The sequence below is a fragment of the Vicugna pacos genome, chromosome 15 (assembly GCF_048564905.1).
Source record: "Vicugna pacos chromosome 15, VicPac4, whole genome shotgun sequence".
NCBI lineage: Eukaryota > Metazoa > Chordata > Mammalia > Artiodactyla > Camelidae > Vicugna > Vicugna pacos.
This window is the reverse complement of record NC_133001.1, coordinates 53942141-53956214: the sequence shown is the minus strand read 5'-3', so window position 1 is coordinate 53956214 and position 14074 is coordinate 53942141. Positions and strand designations below refer to the sequence as shown.

The window sequence follows — 14074 nt, the reverse complement described above, 5'->3', positions numbered from 1 at the left end:
TCTCAGTAGGGCCAACACGGCTGCCGCGGCCTCGGTGTGGCTGAAGAAAGGAAGGGCGGGTCGGAAAGGTTCGGGGACGTGCCCAGATCCCACAGCTCAGGAAGAGTCAGTTTACCAGGCTGCCCACTGCACTCGGTTCGGGAAATATCAATCTAAACTGTTGAATTAAATAGAAGACTTTGGGGAGGAAAATCAGAAACATGGCCTAAGGTCCCAAGCCCACAGGAAAACTAAGTCGAACTTCCTGCGAGAGATGCTCCGCCGCCTAGGGCCGGGCGGGCCCTGAAAGCGGCCGGGTCGTCTGCATCTCGTGAGGCCCCTCGTGCCGCCCCGCTCGCCCCGGCCCGCCCCGCTCGCCCCGGCCCGCCCCGCTTGCCCCGCCCCCAGGGGCCGGGCCGCGCTGACAGGGAGCGCGCGGCGGGCTGGGTGTTTGCATACAAAGGCGGCCACGCGCGCGGCGCCGCACGGTGAGTAGCAGCCTCCGCGCCGCCCGCCTCAGGTGTCGACTCCCGCAGAGCCCGGGCGGAGCCCCAGCGGATGCCGAGGTAGGGGCCGCCGCCTCAGCTGGGCCCGGCGGGGAGGGCAGGGGCGGGGCGCGGCCGGGGGCCGAGGGGCGCGGCCAGGCCGGAGCTGGCCGGGGGGCGGGGGCCGACCCGACACCCGGGGGCCGCCGTCTGTCCCCGCAGCCATTTCGGGGCTTGTGGTTCGGGGAAGGAGGCGGAAAAACAGGCCTGGGAGCCCCGCGGCCTCGTGAGCATCCCTCGGGCCTTCTCCCGCAGGGCTGACCTTGACCGGCCTGGCGGACTCGAGGGGCGGCCGCGGGACCCCGGGACGGAGGGACCAGCTCCATCCCGGGAGGATGGGTGGGTAATACCTGGGCAGGGAGCAGCTCCAGGTTAGTGCTAGGGACTTTTACGAAACTGTTCCCTTGGCGGGGTTTAGGATTTCTGCTTTGTTGTTGAGGAAACTGAGGCTCAGGGAGGTTGACTTACATGCCCAAGGTCACACAGCTGCTGGGCGGCAGGCTGAGCCCGGGTTGGAATCCCGGTTCTCAGATTACAGTGTGGTCCCCCTCTGCCAGCCTCCGTGCACCTTTCCTACAGCCTAATGGGTGCGAGGCCTTCCATCAGATACGAATAATTTTATTTTGGAGAGGGCTCGGCAAATATAGGATGCAGTTTTTTGGAAATAACTTTGAGTGCCATAGAGCTAGAGTGTGTCTAGATTGACTGGCTGATAATTTGTGGAGGGTGGTTGCTGAAGAAAGCAGATGTCAACCCAGTGTGTGACCACCAAACAGGAAGCTTGACTGAAACAACTGGTGGTCTTGATCTGGAGAGTTTTTAGAAGCTGGTAGTTTCCCCAGGAGAGTAGGAGTGTTTTGGAAAGATGAACTTACGAAAAACGTTTTTATGGGAGGGGTGCTGGGTGGTGGTTGCAAACTTTACTGTTGATCGCCTGTCCTATAATATGGGTCTTAAGAATTAAAGTAAGCAGTTGAGGAATGTATAGTGATCTAGAAATGAATGCACACTTAAGCTTCTTCCCCCCTAGAAATGTTGGGAGATCTGAGTTTGCCTTACTGTTCTGTATTTTGATAGTGCTTTATGTTTGCCAGTATCTGTTTTATTATGCAGTGTTTTTGTGTATGGGTGTGTGTTTCTGAGCTTTTATGCCTGATTGTGTGTCGGGCCATGTGGTGTTGGGGGTCCAGGCCTGGACAGAGCCCCCGACTGGAACTTAGTGGGTCTGGAGGCCCCGGGCTCTTCTCAGTTTTGCCTCAGCTTGCTGTGGGGCCGTCCCCAAGTGCGTTCACCATCCCAGGTCTCAGTCATCAAAAATCTTAGCTCTCTGGAAAAGAACAGCTGCAGGGGGCAGACCTGCTGAGTCTTGTTCCACGGGACTCAGGTGAGGGACTGATGGATCTCCTGGTCCTGGGGGGACCTCGGAAAGGCTGAGCCGAGGTCTGCCCTGGAGGGGGTGCGGTGGCCAGCCTGGCGAGAAGGATGTCTGTGGGACAGCCCTCTGTCCAGTCAGGTGCACTCAGGGCCCAGGACCAGAGAGGTGGAAAGATATTTCAAAAAAGGGCCCGAGGCCACCATGGCCTTTTGGGGACCCAGGCTGGTGCGGAGAACTTGGCTTTGAGTTGGCACTTACTGTAACTTGGGCCAAAGACAAATTCTCTTGAGTGTCGGTTTCTTCATCTCTGAGATGAAGAGATAATCACACCCCACTCACAAGTTACTGTCAAAGTTAGCTGAGATCTACAAATGCCCCTGGGACAGAGTGGGGGCTGTCAGTGACTCATTGTGGTCATTGTTACTTTAAGGGAGGAGCATTAGGTGCCAGTGAGGAGGGCTATTCGAAGGGTTGGGACAGTCCTGCCTAACGCTGGTCTCTGGGCTGTCAGTCATCCTTGTGGGACCCCCTCTCACACTGTGAGTTGGCATCTCTCGGGTCCTTTCTCTTCTGGCGTTGAGGTCTAAAGTGTCCCTGAAGAAGATGGACTGATTTGGCAAGCGTGCCCCTGGGGATCGGTGAGGGCTGTGGGCCTATTGGCTGGGGCGGCTCTTGGAGCATTTTGAGGCACACCTCGAAGACAGTGATCACGTTAGGACACTGAGGCTGGTGGTCTGACCTGTTTGCATTCAACTTCCTCAGCGTGACCGAGGCGAGGTGTGAGCACCCCGGGCTGTCAGGGTGCTGAGTGATGGCAGTGTCAGCGTCGGGGCGAGTTCCCCGGGGAGGCGGGGGCAGAGTCCCACCTGTTACATTTCACTGAACCCTGGCCTGGGTCATTACGGGCTAAGCCCACTCACTTAAAATCTGAATGGGATTTGTGAAAAGAGTTTGGGCAAAGCTGCAACAAGCCCATCAACGATTTGACACGTTCTTCATGTATAGATGACTTCAAGTGCCTATTTGATGGCTGTTTCCTGAAATGTGAGCTTTCTAAGCTGTGAGCGGAGGTGTGAGCGGAGGGTCTAGAGACAGAGCAGGGGCCCGATGCCTGCTTTTGTTCGTGGCAGCAGGTCCAGCTTTGGGGACATCTTGGGCTGGGCTCCTGGGTGGGGACTGCACCAGGGCCCTGAGCCGTGAGGCGGGGAGAGCCTCTTGCCGGTGGTGGGGGCTGTCAGGGAGAATGTGGCCCCCCTTCCTGTGTCCTCCTCACTTTCCTGTGCTCCGCTACTTCTTCCTCTTCCCATGTCTCCCCCCTCCCCCTTTTATTCAACAAACAAGTGAGCAGCATCTGGGGCTGGGGTAGGGACTGGGTTGTGAGCAGCTGGAATATTTTGAGGGATTTGAGATTCTGCCTGCGGGGACCCCTGGGAATGGACATGGGTCTGTGTTTTTTACCACTCAGCTTGGGACCCACTGGTCTGAAGATCAGTTTAGTAGATCCAGAGTCATTTTTTAATAAAACAGAATAGAAAAGAAAACACCAGGCCGGGACATACTGATCTTAGGTTAGGTCTTGTTTTGTGAAACTTGTTTTAGCTGTGTTGTGTGCGTGTGTGTGTGAGTGAGCTCGGGGGGGTGGGGGGCAGAGAGGTGTGTGGGACAGAGTGCCTGGTGTGTTGCGGGGGCCTTCGTGGGGCAGGGGTTGGCCCAGGGTGGTTGTGCCATGTCCACTGTCCAGCTGGAGGCCCAGTGGGAGCCAGTGGACGGGGCTCCATCTGGAGAGGCGCTTTTCCACGCTGGTGATCATAACTGCATCTCTCAACCCACTGAGCAGGTTTGCGATTCTCACAACCACTTTTTGCTAGTGCTTGAATGCTGCGCTTTCCAGAAAAAAGCTGTGGGCTGTTAGAGCAGAGTCAGGGCTATGCATTGACTGTCTGTTTGCTCACAAGGCCGACTACGGGCGCTGCATTCGAGACACACGTCTGGCCCGGGTCTCTGGGGGCACAGACCAGCGTGCTGACACCAGGTGCCTTGTTCTCAGAAGGCTCGGTGTCTCCTTGGACACACATGTTCTTTCTTTTTGGTGAAATCTTCCTCTGCATTCACTGGTCTCACTAGGCACACACCTCTGGTTTACAAAGGACAAGACAAGCAGTGAGGGTCATGGGATAACTGGGCACCAGCAAGGGAAGCCCCCCGCAGCCGCTTTGGCCAGGGAAGTTCCTGCCGGTGAACCCTGCATCATCCCCAAAGAGGCCCAGTCTCGGGGTTGCCTTTGGGCTCAGGTTTTTGGACAAGATGGAAATGTATTCCCAGCCAACTGGAATCTAAGCATACCCATCTGGTATTTCTGTGTTGATTTTAACCAGTGATATTCTTTGCCCCTGTCTCTTTGGGAAGGTGCAGTTTAAATAATTGGCATATACAAAGCACTGGCAGGCTGCAGCCTTAATTCACAGTCCAGCTCTGCACTTGGAGAAGTGCTTTACACGTGTACCACCTCACAGCAATCCTACCCACTGGGCGCTGTTGTTATCTGCTACCTGTTTTATAGATACGAAATGAGATGCCCAGAGGTTAGTAACTTGCTCATGGTCATGGGTTAGTGGGTGGTGGAGCTGGGGTATGAACACCAGCCAGCCATCTGACTCCAGAGCCCGCATCCGCCTCCAGAGCCCGCATCCTTACCCCCTGAGCTGTAGGCTGCGCGCTTGAGCGTCCAGGTGCTATTTAGTCCCGCCGTGAGTTGCTGGGTGGAGTGGGCAGGGGTCCTGCAGAAGTCAGGGTCACAAAAGCAGGGCTTTCTTTTTGACCAAGACACACACCTGGAGGGCGGGCCCTGGCAGGTGTGTAAAGAGAGGCTGCAACACCCTGTGCTCTGAGTAATGAGTTACACAGTCAAGAGCCAGGGGACTGGGGTCTCTTTTGCCCAGCACATTGGCCACAGTGCAGTTCAGACGCCTTCATCCCCCACTGCCAGTGCCTTTTGTGCTCCTTGGCAGGGGCCTGAGAACACTCATCACATGGGATTATAAGATCCAAGTGTTGCAAAATCCCAGCACTGGAGGAGCGGTCACCCATCTGACCTTCCTGACCAAAGCAGGAGCTCCCTCCCCCATCATATCCTCCTGTCTCCGTGACGGGGAGACCCCGACACTGAGCAGGCCAGAGTTTCCCATCCCTTACCCAGTTCTCTGAGGTCATTAAAAATTAATGCTCGAGTCATACCTGCACATATAAAAACAAAACCCCGAAACCAATACTGTGGAAACATTTATGATGAAAAGTGAAGGGTCTCCTCCCCTTCCCCAGACCTGGTTCTGGGGTGAGCCTGTGAACCTTGTTTGGTGTGTAAACCAGCATTTTTTTCTGCATATCAGAATATACATAAATGTAATTCTTAAAACTGGGTTCATAATTGAAATATTTTTTGTACTTTTTTTCATGCAACATATATACCTTTTCATGTTAGCATTTGTGGACAGTATTTCCCTCTCCCTTTTTTTGTTTTAATACCTTAATGATACTCAGCTATACGGTGTGGCTGGCCCATAATTTACTTACCAAAGTCCTACAGGCATTTGTTTCTAATTTTCCCTGTTATCATCAATGTGGTGATTACTGTTTTATACATGGATTTTATAGCAGAATTGCTGGGGTTTGCCGGTCGGTGCAAAAAAGTGACAGGTATTTCTGCAATGCTTACCCTGTTTGTGACCCCACCAGCAGTGAGTGATGAGCATTTGTTTTTCCCCCTTTCTTACCAACCCTCGGGTTTTTATAAAATGCTTTGATTTGGGACCAACTGATAGGCCTCCTTTGATTTGTGTATCTTAAATTAGGAATAGGATTGGATGTTTTCTCATTTATCATTGACCAAATGGACTTCTTTCTGAACTTGCTCTCTTTTTTGCCCACTTTTCTATTGGGTTGATCTGAGGCCATCTGAGATTGACCTTAAATATTCTGGAGGTGGATGGTTTTAGTCAAACTGCGGGGTTATGAGAGCTATGGCTGGGGTTTTGCATTTTGGCAGAAGTTCCAAGAAAACTATGCTTCTTGGCAATTTGTGAACCCTGGAGATGCCAATTTTGGATGAAATGCTGATTTTTCTGATGTAACAATGTGGTGAGAAGCCATGAGACCTCCATTACCTTATCCTGATGAAGTGTTAGCAGCGCTGCCCCTCTGGAAGCACAGGAGACTGGGGTGACTAATGCTCTGTGCAGGGGGTCATGCAGATTAGCCTCAGTGTGGGGTCTCCTGCCATGTGGGGGGCCTTGAAGGAGAAGAAAACCTCCCATGCCCACTCTTACTCTTTCCTGCGTGTCTGGAGTTGTTCTGGGCACCCACTTTCCTGACTCACTTCTGTGGGGTAACATACCCCTCAATCCCAGACGTCACTCCCCACACCTCCTGCCAAACCCCGCTTCCTGCCGGACGGCCTAGAGCTAGCTCGCCCCTCGTCTGGGCCTGAAGCTGAGCTGCACCAGGCAGGAGCTCTGGATTTCTCTGACCTGCTTCATTCAGAAAGGGCTTGGGTGCAGGGACTCCAGGGCCTGCTGGTTTTGCTGCTTCATCACTTTTGTCAGGAAGTATGTCTCACCTGCAAGCTTTTAAAAAGCATCTTGAGCTTTTCTAGTGAGTTTTCTTACTTTGGACCAGAGCATCTCCTGAAGAACACTGGTGCACCAATAAAGACCCCGAATGCCCGAGGGTATCGATGGACACATGCGTTTGCTGTTTCATGTAGGCAGCCTCTCCAAGCGTTCGTTCAGGGCGATCGGACTAATGTGTGGAGCAGCTGATGGGCTCACTCCGTCCAGACCCGCCGAGAGGGAGGGACCTGCCCCCACGTGTGCAGCCAGCGCACCAGGGCTGGGGGCGACACCTAGGCACCCGGACTTTCAGTCTGGCGTTCTTTTCCCTGCATCACACTGCACCTAAGTCATACTTCCTTTTTGGTCATTTTTGTGTAATTTATCACCCTTGCCAGCTGATAAATATCAACGTGCAACACTCCAAAAAAAAAAAAAAAGACTTCCTCTTTGCTGTTTATATGAATAGCAAGAGAAAGTTGTATTATTTATAAACCAATTTCCTTTCACTGTAAATCTTATTAGTCTGTTTTTGGGATTTCTTAGAAATTGTCTTTTTTTTTTTTTTTTAATAATGCTTCGTGTGAAAACCAGCGTTTGTCCCATAACCTCCTGGGTGAATGTGATCTTCGCCAGCCCTGGAGCAGCACGATGTTTATGTTTTAACTCAGGGCTGGTCAGGCCTCAGATTTGAACCCCAGACATGGAGACACAGTCTGGAATGTGCTCAGAGAGCAGCCGGGGGTCCCCCCACCCATCCTTCTGAGGCCCAGCTGGGGGGCTGACAGCGCCTTCCTAGAGTGTTCGGCCCAAGGGGCAGTCACATAGCTATCCTCAGATGGCCGGTGACCACTGGGAAAGTGAAGAATGAGACATCCCCAGGCTTCAGGGAACTCCGGGGAGAACCCCAGGGAGGAAGATTTTGCCCTGCTCTTGAGGAAGAATGGTCCTAAGTGACTAAAAGCCAGTGGCTTGAATACCCCCAGTGAACAAAATGCTCGCTCTCCCAAGGCACATCCTTTTGTTTTCAGAAAGGTTATAAATGGACATCCATATTCTGTTGTTCAGTCACTGAGCCAGTTAAGATATAAGACTTTCAGCCTCTCAGGGACAGAAATTAGTCTTGGTTGGTGCCACGCCCAGTGCCAGGCACAGGTGAGCATTTGTGTGATCTTCGGCCTGCAGGAGTAGATGTGTGTAGGAAGTGCAGGTCAGTATTGGCCAGTCACTCACCAGTCCTCAGAGCCCACTTTCGGACATTTAAGGTAGATCTGGATAAAGAGGAGATTTTATCCATGGATATTCAGTTTAGATTTTACTAGTAAAATCTCTGTGCCCTTTTTCTATGTTAACTCAAAAATACTGAGACCTTTTTCGGAGCTACAGGGTCCCTGGGGCTTGCCCCCGACTATTAGCTGGTGGCAGGACTCAGCCAAGTCTGTGCACCTGCCGCGAGCACCTTCTGCTCGCCTACGTGTGCCACCTGGAGATGTCAGAGAGTGAGGCTGGTCTGCTGCTCCTGGACTGACCAGCCAGCACAGGCCTGGCTCTGGAGCAAGCGGACCAATTTCCAAACCAGACTCTGGCTTAGGAGAAGAAAATAAAACTATTGGAATGTACCACAGTAGACAATTTTGGCCTCACCGTTGGAGAAGTGAATATATTTTCAAATGCTGTGCATTATACCTTCCTGCATATTTAATTTAAAGTCTGTGTGTGTTGTCCCCTCTGTAGGTCAATCTGTCAGGTCACACAGGAGGTCTGCAGGATTGTCACACTATTGGATATCGACTTAACCTGCATTTGAATAGTGCTTTTATGCCCTATCCTGCTCAAGTTATATAAATTCTAAAGCGCAGTTTCTTTCTCTGCAAAATGAGAAAATTATATCCTTTGCATCATTATGGTAAATGCGCAAGCAAACTTAAACACTTTTTTTTCTCATCACCATCAGGACAGTGTACCAGCCTTAATGGTAAGTGAAAATGGACAGTGGATTTACAAGGTTGTGTCTCGTGGGTTTGCTGCCATGATTATTTTTGCCTGGTGTTGCCAGGAATCTCAGTGGGTGTTTAGAAGTCTCTCAGATGGACTCCTTTAACCCAGGTGGCTGGCAGGCTGGACAGTGATCGGTGATTGGCTGGTGTCTGCCTGCCCCGCAGAGCACTGGCTGTTGGCTGTCTGGATGTGTAGTCCTGCTGCTTACAGGAACATGGAGCTGGAGGCCTCGCCCCAGGGGATGTGGGGTTGGTTTTCCAGTCAGGAAGCCCCCTGCCTGTGCCTTAAGCCCTGATTCCACAAGTGGCCCTTCGGCACCTGCTGAGAGTGCAGAGGTGACACTCGGTGCGGTGCATGGGGCCAGCTCGCTCCAGGAAGTGATGACTCATTCTGAGCACAAAGTGCAGAAGATGTCTTCAGATCACAGACCCAACAAAGGAGGGGGTTTTGACCTTTGGCTCCTTGTGGGCTGTGGGGGATGGTTTTGGATTTAGCAGAATTCTGAGAGGCCCTGAGGAGGTATAGCTGAGGGAGGTTGTGAATACTTGTGAAAATGTCACACCCAGAGCCAGTGACTGAGTCTGACTTCTCTCGTCACTTGCCCAGGGGAGAAATGATAATAATAATTCACTTTCGGCCTGTGCCTTCCAAGGGCATGTCTTATTCCAAAGTCATCATCTTGTATAAGGCTTGCGATGACCGATGACCAATGACCGATGACTCCTGGTGAGGCCTCATCTGAGAGGCTGTGTGAACTCCTTGCCCCCAGGCACAGAGCTGGAGGAAGACAAGCACATCCTGGCCCCTGACTCCTGCCCACTGGAAAAAGAAAACACAAAAAACAAAACCACACAACCTAACAGTTGAGAATTACATTTATTCGGTGTCCTTACTGAGACTTGTAGCCTGGGAAGACTGCCTCTCAGATTGCTCTGGGGGGCCTTTCCAAAGAAATGAGGGAGAAGCCAGGATATAGATAAGTTTTTGTTGAAAAAAGTGTAGTCGAACATCAAAAGATTACTGCTAATCATGAAAAACCGGACATCTCAAGTGAATGACTTTAGTGCTTTCTGTGTATGGGAAGGTGCAAGAGTCTGGGCTCGCTGGGATCATTCCTTTGATCCATCTTGACTGTCTATAACCCTTCTTGTTTTTCTCCATCCTGAATCCCGCTCAGGGCCCCCTGCAGCTGCCTGGCTGATGGCTTGATAGCGGGCTGTGTTGGTTGTTTACTCAAATGGCAGGCAACATTTTTTTTTGGTCCACACCTCCAATTTTGTGCAGTTTCTATTTTTTTTTAAGACTCGGATCCTTTATCTTTCCTGGCCTGTTTGTTTTCCAGAAGTGCATTACGAGCCAGTTATCTGAACTGTTTGCAGTGAATTTAGTTTGGGGCATTGTCTTCACGAGTTTTATGTTCCTGAGAGGGAACCATTCCCATTTTCTTAATTTTTTCTAATTGTTGAATTTTTGCGCTGTCCCCTCATACCAGACTTAACCAAGCTACTTTGGAGGTGGTGGGTGTGCCTCGGTGTCTGCAAGTCTGGGATTTTTTGTGATGTGACCAAAAAATCCCCAAAACAAACCCTTCTCCCCTATACCCACCTCCCAGAAAAGCCCAAACCAAAAAAACCAACAACTCCAAACCCCTTGTTTCTTGCTTGGGGTGAAGACTTGATTTCATGATGTTGCTATGACCAGGTCATAGAAGCATCAACTTAGAGCCACGTTCTTGAATTCCCTTTACAACCTCTTTGTCAAATCATGGTTTAGATTCTGTGAATACTCCCGCTGATGGGGAGCTCACTCCCTCTGATAAGTCAGTCAATTCTCTTTGAAGCTTGGTCTCATAAATTGTGCCTTCCACCCTGGCCCCGGGACTGTCTCTCAGCAATTCCAACTTTAATTATGATCTCTGATCGTCTGTATAGCCCTAGATACCCTGTAAACACGTGCTGAATGTTAGCCGATTTTTAGAACTAGATGGTTGCCATCTGTCTTGCTAAAGCCACACTGATTTTTCTTTAACTGGGCCTCACCCATTTATACCAGTTGTAGCCAGCAAGATGGGGTGGCAGCTCTATGCCAAGGAGGACGGGAGGCCGGGGGTTCAACCCGGGTTCCTGTCCTCACTGCTGTTTACTGGTCATGCTATCCTGAACATCACACAAGCTTGGCGCCCCCGTTCCTCGTCGGAAGTGGGGTGGTAATGCTGGTTCTGAGTGCTGCACAGGGCTGCTTGATTTGTGTCACATGAGCCCACCTGTGCAGAGGAGTTCTGTGTATTGCGAAGTGCTGAGTAAATGTGTTGTGGAGGCTGTGTGGCCTTTTGCCTGGGATTCAGGAAAAAGTGATATTAGTGATTAGCGACAAGTTAAGGATTTGCAGCAAAATTGGGATGGGCCTTGGGTCTGATGCTTTGGAATATTCCTTTCTCTCTAAAGTTGGTAGGAACCCTTTTTGGTTTTTCCAAACCCATCTAAATCTTCTTCATAATCATCATTTTAACTTCTCGCCACCAGTAATTATCCTGGAGTTGCCAGTGACTGTGTCAGGTAAGAAGCTGGCTCATCTAGGCTGCACCCACAGCTCCCCAGGGAGCCTCACGAAAACAAGCATCAATCTCGGGGGGCTGGGCCGACAGACAGCAATTTAATGTCACCCGGCAGTAGAATTTGTTTTCTCAGAGAGCCTGAAATTCTGTTTCGTTCTGGATGTCCTTTCAAAGATGAACCACGGGTTCGCCTTTGCTGACACTGGAGTATGGTCAGGTTCTCTTTCATTTGCTTCTAGTACGTCTCCTCATTTCTCTTTATGTGACGACCTGCCTGCTTATTCGTCATTAGAACATTAGACGATTGTGCACGCCCGTGTGGTCTGACAGCCCTGAGGCCATCTGTGTCCTGGGTAAGTGGAGCCCCCTACGACACGGCTCAGCATCCTCCCACCTCCCACTGCTCCCGTCTGGTCACCAGGAGTAAGTAGGCTTCCGCGGAGCCCTAGTCCTTCGCTCTGGGTGCGCATTTGCTTCGATGTGGTGAGAGTAGGACGCAGGCCGCTTTGATGGCACATCCTCTGTTTCCATCAAACCAAAGCAGAAGTGTTCCAAACCAATAAAGCATTTTCACTTTTTGGAAGAAGTATAGATTTAATTCAGAGGTACCTAGCTTACTTAATAGATGGTTATTTGAGATTAAGCTCCTGGCAAACGCTGGAGAATGCCATCCAAGGCAGCCTGGGAAGTAGTTAAAGAAATCGTGGCCACGTGTGGCTGCAACATTTCCTGGGTCCCTGGGACAGGACGGGCGCCACGTGAGGAGCCGGGTGCCCAGAGGTGAGGAGGCACCTCCCTGTCCTGAAGGAGGGCAGGCAGCTTGGAGGACGAGGTCTCTCCTTGTCACTTGACAAATGACAATCTGCGTTCATCAAGCAGCCGTCCAGGATGAGAGGCATTCCCTGAACCGGAGGGCCCAGGAGGAGTCCAGTTCTCAAAACAGTGAGCTATTTGGGCGTTTAGATGAACCAGGTACCCTGACATGCAGACGAGGACACGGAGGCAGCAGTGGGAACACAGATTAAGGAGTGATGGTAGAACTCTTTGCGGGACGTTTAGTTCTCAAAGAGAAGAAGGTGGAAAGAAAAGTAAAGGTGAGAAAGGTTTAACAAAAGTGGGGACGTTGAGAGGTGTGTTTGTTGAGACAGGTTTGTACTCTTTTGACCTCTGCTAAGGTGAGGCGTCTCAGCCCTGACCCTGCTCTGCCGGCCCCCTTGGAGGGGAGCAGCTCGGATCTGGACGCTGTCGGCCAGAGCATCACCATTGCATTTCCGGGGAGCACACCCACGAGATTAAATGGAGAAACTGTTTTTTCCTAGATAACATGCCTTTGATAATAATCTCCTTGAGAGAACTAGAAAGGGAATTAAAATCCCTTTTATCTGCTTGCTTGATAAATGAGTGGGACAGTGATTCCTGAGTTGACAAGGGGCTTGGCCTAAAATAATTCAAACACCTGTATTTAGCTTTAATAATTGATGCTCTTCACATCTCACAGAGAAAAAAATGTGACAATGAGTGAGTATATGTCCATGAATGACTGAAAAATTGTGCTGAACACTGGAATTTGACACAACATTGTAAAATGATTATAAATCAATAAAAAATGTTAAAAAAAATAATTGATGCTCTTCAAGCTGAACACCCTGTTTATCATTAATGTTGTAGATAGGATCCAGGTGGGAACACACTTTTGGGTTTTTGTGTTCCGTGGTGTATTATCTGTTTGCGTCTAATACAAGCACTGAAGTGGATTCTAAGTTAGGGAAGGGTATCCGGAGAGACAGCGTTCCACTGGGACTGAATAACCTTAGAAAATTCGTACTTTTCCAGGACGTCAAGCTAGAGGGTGTCACGCTTAAAAATTTATTTCCCTTTTTCTTAACCTGGGAGATGCTCTGAAAATCCACAGCCCAGCTCAGAGAACCCCAGTTTGGTTGGAGGGTTTTTGAGTCTTGGCTCAGCTTTCCCGGAAAACCTTCTGAACTCGGGTTGTGGAATCCTGTTTTCAGTGGTAAATGAAGCCTTGTCAGGTGAAGAAGGTATTTCCTGCCTCATTCTGAGATTAAAATTAGTAGGTCTAGAAGTCATTTGGGATGGGGTGAGTGGAGAGCAGGTGTCTCAGTGCTGTTGGACTGGACGTGTGAACTGTTGTTTCCTTGTGCACGGCTTTACTTGTCTTTGGTTACTCTTGGGTCACAAAGGCACTTTCTTTAGTTTCCCCCTCGGTGCCTGCCGCCCTCACCCCACCGTGTCTTCTTGAACACCATGGCAGGGGGGCTGGCAGGGAGGAGGGAGGGAGCCCGCTGGCCTGGTTTCTTCACGTCAGTCAGATTAGCTTCTTACCTGATCCTTGCACTACACGTGGGACTGACAAAAGTGAAACTTGGGAACTCGTGCCCAGCTGTGTATTTCTGTCCTCTGTATGTATTCGCCAGCAGGTGCTCCCAAGAGATCCTGGAGGAGGAGCAGGTAAAGGAGAGAGTGGCCTTCGCCTTCTGGCCAAGCCGCTGCCCGAGGAGACCTGGGCTCACCCTCTCCCTGCTCCTCCTGGGCCCAAGCCCTCTCCCAGAGCAACTTTTTAACCAAATAATGTTCATCTTCCCAAAATGAATTTTAGTTAATGGCAGTGCTCTCCTTCACCCCACCTCACCTTGTAAAAAGGTTTTTAAATTGTGGTGAAATACACATACATAAAATGTAGTCTTTTAATCATTTTTAAGTGTACAGTTGAGTAGACTTAATATACATACATTCACGTGGTTGTGTATTCACATGGCGATGGTCTCTGCCGTCCAGCCCAGAGCTCTCCACCTTGCTGAAGGGAGGCTCTGTCCCCACTAAATACTAGCTCCCCCGTGCCTTGTCCCCACTCCTGGTTGGCACTGCTCTGCTTTCTGTTTCTGTGAGTGTGTCTGCTCTAGGTGGCTCACATAAGTAGGATCGTACAGTATTTGTCCTTTTGTTTCTGGCTTATTTCACTCAACATAATGCCCTCAAGGTTCATCCATGTTGTGGC

General features: G+C 50.5%; 1 protein-coding gene across 10 annotated transcripts in view; it reads left to right on the top strand.

Annotated features, from left to right (window-relative positions):
• LPIN1 (lipin 1) overlaps positions 1–14074 on the top strand; it is an 81873-nt gene that overhangs the window by 15873 nt on the left and 51926 nt on the right. Inside the window, exon 1 of one of the 10 annotated variants that reach the window (XM_072938200.1) lies at positions 501–545. The exons of the other annotated variants lie outside the window; for them this stretch is intronic. The gene's annotated coding sequence lies outside the window, so the exon portion shown is untranslated. Of the gene's footprint in view, positions 1–500; positions 546–14074 lie in introns of those variants that run through there. 10 annotated transcript variants of the gene reach the window in all.